Source organism: Hylaeus anthracinus, unplaced genomic scaffold (assembly GCF_026225885.1).
Source record: "Hylaeus anthracinus isolate JK02 unplaced genomic scaffold, UHH_iyHylAnth1.0_haploid 0, whole genome shotgun sequence".
Classification (NCBI taxonomy): Eukaryota; Metazoa; Arthropoda; class Insecta; order Hymenoptera; family Colletidae; genus Hylaeus; species Hylaeus anthracinus.
The window spans coordinates 15,883,439-15,890,184 of NW_026533254.1; the positions used below are offsets into that span (position 1 = coordinate 15,883,439).

The window sequence follows — 6,746 nt, forward strand, 5'->3', positions numbered from 1 at the left end:
TAGGGTCAAGAAGTGCTAGGTGAAGAAAATGCTAGGGTCAAGAAGTGCCAGATCAGGAAACTGCTAGGGTCAAGAACTTCTAGGTGAAGAAGTGCTTGTATCATCTTCGTCGTGCTCCAAGAGTCCCAAAGACAATCCCATCAAGAATCCTAAGCCCTGATCTGTGAATTCTAAGCCCTAATCTCCTACATCACCTGCACGCTCTAAATCGTAAAAAACTATGAAGCACCCTGTACATGACAACATTGTCCAGACGATAGTGGCAAAAGGAACGTGGTGTTTCATCTCGCGCGACGATAATGCTCGGGTCGAGTGAAAGCCAGGCGCGCGGGTCGGGTCATTGTGGCGTGATTTTTGCTTTCGGTGGTCCTTTCGACGCGAAACACTCCGGTTGATTAGCATAAAACGCCCACAGGTTCGCTCCCCGACCGTTTATCGCGTGCCGAACCCTCGTCGGCGGAGTCACGGCTCGATCGAGCGGGCCTTCGATGGGGAACTCCTCTCTCCTCGATTATCGTGTGTCCCTGCGATCACGGCGGAATTGTGTTTGCACGCTGTTACAGGTCAGGCCTGCTGGTTGAACAGTCAAACCTCAGCGAAAATGGCGTTTGAAGAATTTTCCCTCGAACGAGCGGCGTAACAAGTAGAAATTAAGACAAAAAGAATTGACAAATCTAGGAACTTCAGATTTCGCGAGGTTTGAAAGCGTTTGTGGAAGGTTTGAACAAGTTTGAAGAGCCTAACGACGCGACTAGTTTCCCAGCTCGACGCGAAACGATCTCGGAACCCAACCCTCGTGCAGAAAATCAATTTAGCAACTGCGATAAATGCAAAACCATCGCAACGGATACCATCTACTAGCATCGTTATCATATCATCGAAGGTAGCAAACGAAGGAAGTCGTTAACATCCTGCTACACAGTAAACAGCCCCCAACATTATCCTCCCAACTTGAATAATCTCGATCGCGTTCCTCGATCCCATTTCAGACAGGAACACGGAGAACTCCCTAACGTTATCCCCGAGCTATACAGACTTTCTCTGGTCCTTCAACGATTCGTTACGACGCGCTACAACAGTAGCCAGCGAGTGGATGGCGTCGAATTAATTCAGATCGGTTCGCGGCGAAACGAGCAAGAGGTTTCGCCCGTGGGAACATTAATTAACGAGCCCGACCCAATCAGCGAGAGTTTCCACCGCCCGTTTCACGGAATGCGTTTCAATATCTCGTGGTCGCTCGTCGAGTTTGCGTCGTGTAATTCGAGATAAAGGCCGAACGAGGAATACTAACTCCGGAATATAGAACGCATCGGGGGGACGAAGGACGTCTCGGGAACGGCATCTGCTGTGCATTATTCGAGAGGAGGCTCATTAAAGGACTTCCTCCGCGACGGGAGGGCCACGTGACACCCGCGAGTAATTTTCAGGGGACGGCGGCGCGTTTCGGCCTTCTTTGGTAGCCGTTCTAAGAATTTTTACGAATTACCGCACGCGTAGGGAAATAATGGTCGCTTTGAGGGAAAATTCGATACCGCTGGATTTTATTACCCCTTTTGGACGATGCTTCGGGTTTGTTTAGGGAACTTTAAAGGGTCTCCGGGAGTCGTAAAAATTGAGGTAGTTGGAATTTTAATGATCTCGATCGGAGGAGAGGCAAAGCTTTCCCATATTTAATCCATATATATATATTTACTTATTACTAGACTTATTGTAGTGTGATATTATGAAACTCCGGAATATAGAACGCTTTCCTGTTGTTAATTTTTTGAGGCGATTCACCGGACGAAACGAACTCGTACATATCGTACAAACTTTGCGAGTTCTCTTTCGGGTTGGCTCACGGACGCGCAGCTACCTAGCGGTTGGGAGCGGTAGTTCAGCGCTCAACGTATTCTTACCATTTTCACCTCTTATCATTTTTCTCGAAATAACACAGCTACTGTTAACATTTTGTATCGGTCGGTTAAGTAGTTTTTGAAATTCTCGGGTACATATCTCGACTCTCGCGACCCTCTCGTGGCAGAATCGCGGCCGCGATCGTTGGATCCTATTATCTGATCGATACGAACGGAACTCTCGGAAGAGCGTTCTCAAAGGGGCAGTAACGAAACGCGGGTGGCGCGATGCCGCAAACGTTTATCGCCCGATGATCTCCGCGTGGCATTGTAAATGTGTTCACGTAATTCAGAAAAGTGCGTGTCCGTTTCGTGTCGGGCATATATCGTCGCCTCGGGAGCTCTCGGGGAGTCCCGCAGCCGAATGCAGCCAACGGAAGTACGTCGTGATTTGCCTGCCACGCCGGAAACGGCGCACGTGCGTCGTCGTTTTTCTAATTCATTCAGACGCGTTCCCAGAACCCGTTCCCGAGATGCTGGCTAATTTTTCGAACGATAAACGTCTACCAAAAAATCCGATTCCCTCGTTAACGTCGCCGCTGCTATGCCGGGGTTCTAGTGGAGGACGAAGATGGGCGTAAACAGTACGAGTCACGTGAGCAAAATATTATCGGTACGCGAACGGGCTGGAATCATTCGTGGGTTCAATAGTAGAAAGTATGTTGATGAAATTGTGATTTATATACAGAGGACGTATTATGAAATACTTGGATTTCAAAGTTTGTTGATTTTTTTGGTATTTCGACGCACATGTAGAATTATAAAAATAACGATAGGAATAGTGATAGAATAAAATAGAACTACTCTGAGTCTTTAAGAAAAACTCCCTGCGATCCCTTCCTTGGAATTAATTTCTGATATCGACCACCTACTGCTCCTAAGACGTGGCAACTCCAACGATAAGATGGCGATCAAAGACTATGAAAGAAAGGATTCCTGGCAGACCGATAATTGCGTGGTTTAGACGTAAAAGGGACGTTCGCCGATTCATTGCATTGTTCAGCTAGGTCAAGAAGAACGCCAACGCTGTTAACAGCGCCCAAGAATTGACACTTTCGCGCCTTTCGCAAGCCGACGATAAAACTGGTCGTTCGATGCGTGTAATCGCGTTTCACAAACACGCCCTGGGAGCGTTGGTGACGATCGTTGCGACACGAATCGCTCGTGCATCTCCATAACCGCGGACAACTCCGTTCGACGGACGTTCTGTTAACCTAACAACAATTAGCTGGTCTTTCGAAGGCGTGGATGTTTTAAACACACCTTTAGTCGTTTTACTTGTTTTTTTTTTTTTTTCGTATCTTTTGTGCAAAGATACTCCTTTGTGCGCGAAACGAAGTCTTCTTTGTGTTAAATATTTAATCTGAGGATGTGTCTTATTCTCAGAAACGAATCTTTTCTTAATGGCTCACCTTGGATTACGTTCTATAAATTCAGAATTTACATTTTCTATACCGTTTTTCTGTACAGTGTTGTTAATAGAAAATAATAGATTATTTAGGTAATAGTAGTGAATTATGAGAACACGGATAGTTCGAGGAACTGGTTCTTCAAGTAATACGCCGTGCTAGGTGTGTTCTACGTCTCAGAAAAAAAAAAAGGAAAAGTTCACATAAAAGTCCGTAAACTGATTAATTTTTAGATAGAGCCACGTTGTCAACCGAACGTCGCTTCGCAGCAGGTGTTCGAAGCGACTCAATCGAACGAATGTACTGCAAATAGGAGGAAGCGTGTGTAGAAACAGCTCTTCACACGTCGAATCGATAAACTGGTATTACGAATACGCACGACTATTTGGATTGCGCGAGGGAAGGTCAGATAAACTTGGTATTTTGCGCTTCCTAGAAGAATATACACAATCACTGCGAAAAAACCCAGTGACAACTGAGAGTCCCTTCAAGTTCAACCCTCTCGAGGAATTATTTTTCAATTCTGGATCTTTTGCAACAACTTTGTATAATTCAGTATATTCAGTATATTCAGTATATTCAGTATATTCAGTATATTCAGTATATTCAGTATATTCAGTATACAATTCAGTATACGCTCTCTCACTTCGCTATTCCACGTTCATTTAATCCTACACGGTTCCTCACTATCGCTCAAAAGTTAAAGGGTTTGAATGACCGGGAGCCATTCAACGCACCCCTTCCCCCGCGTCAGGCCTCGTAGTAGCACCGTCCACGATACACCTCGGCACGTGACCGAACCGCGTGTAGGACCGATGAATGGACAGCCAATCACCGATCGCTGGGCGTCGATACCGCCGAGCCCCGCGCAACGTCGCGCATGCGCGCATCCAGGTACGACACGCGGCGAGCCTCGGACTGTCAGACGAAAACGTGCCGTCGGCAAACAAACATCGCGCGAACCTCGAACCGCAACGGTCCTGTCGCGACTTCCTCGAGACCCCGGTGTCAAGAGACCGTGTTCTTCGTATTCTGTATTCATTTGAAGTGTTAAGGATACATTGGATGCCTTATTACGCTACTAAGCGTTGCTAAATTAATACGAACTTGTATCCTTTCCGTACATGACCGTGTTCTCGTCTATCTGTCCCGTCTGGTGTCTTCTTCTTCCCCCCTTGCCGGTGTTCAACGACCGTGCTCCGTTTCTGCGTCAATGGACACGCGGATTATGCGTCTGCTTGGTCGCTCGTACGACCACCGTCTGCCCAGGAAACCATCCATTACCGGGATCGGTGAACGCGTGTAGCTGGCAAGCAGCGCGACGGACCGAATCAGGGAAACGTGCGTCTCTCCGCGAACAGTGCTTGAAAGCCGGATAATGGGACGAGGGAACAATGCATCGAGTGCCACTGCGGAAGGTTAATAATCGAGATCGGTGAGTAGGAAGATTCTATCGCCCGTGGGCTTCGCGGATGAGTGGAAAAGATAATCAGCCTCGGCTACTTTCTTGCGAGAGTTGCACAGCTACTGGTCGGCACAAAGGATGGGGTCCCGTGGAAAAGTCTCGATTCAACGACACTCCGTTCTCGCGCCACTTGATAGTCTCTTATCGTGTCACTCACAAAAAGCTGGCTGTAAGACGCTTGATGAAACTTGGCACTTGGCACGATGGGAATATCGAGTCGTTCGAAAGAATTCTAGTTGGGGGATCGATTGAATAGATCGTTCAGTTGGGGAGCGAAATGGAAATTGCAGCGTGTTACGCAACATCTTCTTAACTGATTTACGAACGGGGGAAATTGATCGACGAATCTAATCACGGGAGTGCCATTTTTTAAATTTTGAGAGCTTTTGTTTTATAATATGAAGCAGTAATTTTTTTGATTTTGTGAAAGTTCATTTAAAATCAATTTTCTTCAAATTCCTCCACACCGAGCTAATTAAACATCCTATTCTCTTGTGTCATCGTCCGAAAAGAATACGCGTTCCAAATTTTTTCTAAAGACTGTTGGCCTGGGACTAATTAATTTCTCGTGTCCCGGCCCGATTTTTGCGACTCTGTTGGAATCACGAGGGCGACAATCTCGAAACGACAAAAAGATGTGTCCTCGAGCTTCTGTGTCCCACATACGCTCTGGTTAATGAGCCCGAGAAGTATAAATTTTCGTCTGTAACGAAGTGATTTGTATTACTTTTTTTTTTTTTTGTTACTTCGATGGCCCGCTGAAACATAAGGCGGTCTCTGTTCCGTCGAGCAACGCGATTCGAAAAAAAGTGTTTCTAGTGCTCGGTGAACAGATGTTCCACGGGTGACGGGAGGAAAGGGTCACAAAGGCACTTCCCTTGAAGAAGGGACCCCGCGAGGAGCCGGTGGCGCGTAAAATGAATTTCAGAACTCGAACCGCGAATAGACGAGCGCAAAAAGATGATGGTTACTTCCTAATTTGCTTGCGAAGATCGTTCGGTAAAAATAGTAAACGAATTTGTTTTGCAAGTATTCGTTTAGCATTTTGTTTCGTAAATATGAAATGTAGAAATGAATTCCGTGCCTTTCTAAGGTAACTTATAATTTATTAGAAGAACAACGATAACCAAAGTTTGTGGAATTACTGAACATACTGAATATGAATATCACTCCGTAAAAATAGTAAATGAATTTTTGTTTGCAAATATTCGTTTTGTTTTGTAAATATGAGGTGTAGAAATGAATTCCGTGCCTTTCTAAGGTAACTTATAATTTATTAGAAGAACAACGACGACCACAATGTGTGGAATTACTGAACATACTGAACAGTCTTCAAAATTCCGAAATTCATTATAATGGAATTCGTGTAAAAGCACAGAATTCATTTCCACGCCTCGTATTTGATTCTTTTACGTAACAAGAATTCAATTACCATTTTATACCGGGCTCCCTGACCTAGATTCATGAATATTTACCTCCTTTTCGCGAATGGGTAAATTTCCTAAAATAAGAAACCAGGAAGCTCGCCGCGCTTGAACTTGAACTCCCGGACAAGCAGCGTGGTGCAAGGGCCGCGTTCTTGTGCTAGGCCGATAAACGTTATCACGCGTTATCTAGTCGGTGGACCCGCGAGCACTGCGTACCTGCAACCGCGAGGTAACACGGTCCCACTGATAACCCACCGACGATAAACCATGCTTGAGCAAACTGAAGATAGAAAATTTGATAAAAACGTTTCGTCTCCTTATCGTTCAGGTGTGTAAACTTGACACTTTCGTGACCGCGTAATACTGCGTTCGTTCCTGCGCAAAACACTAACAGTGATCGCTGTACAGTCAGACTTGATTCCTTGGTCACCTCATTTTTTTTTTTTTCCAGAGCTCGTGGTTAATTTTCAAAAGAACAAATTTCTTAATTTGTTGAAATATTCAATTAGATTCCCATTTCATCCACAACTCGGTGTCATATTCTTGCTTA

At 45.4% G+C, this 6,746-nt stretch overlaps 1 protein-coding gene across 3 annotated transcripts in view; it reads left to right on the forward strand.

The window, feature by feature from the left end:
* LOC128890387 (fibroblast growth factor receptor homolog 1-like) overlaps window positions 1-6,746 on the forward strand; it is a 62,902-nt gene that overhangs the window by 21,492 nt on the left and 34,664 nt on the right. Inside the window, exon 1 of one of the 3 annotated variants that reach the window (XM_054148837.1) lies at window positions 4,267-4,739. The exons of the other annotated variants lie outside the window; for them this stretch is intronic. The gene's annotated coding sequence lies outside the window, so the exon portion shown is untranslated. Of the gene's footprint in view, window positions 1-4,266; window positions 4,740-6,746 lie in introns of those variants that run through there. 3 annotated transcript variants of the gene reach the window in all.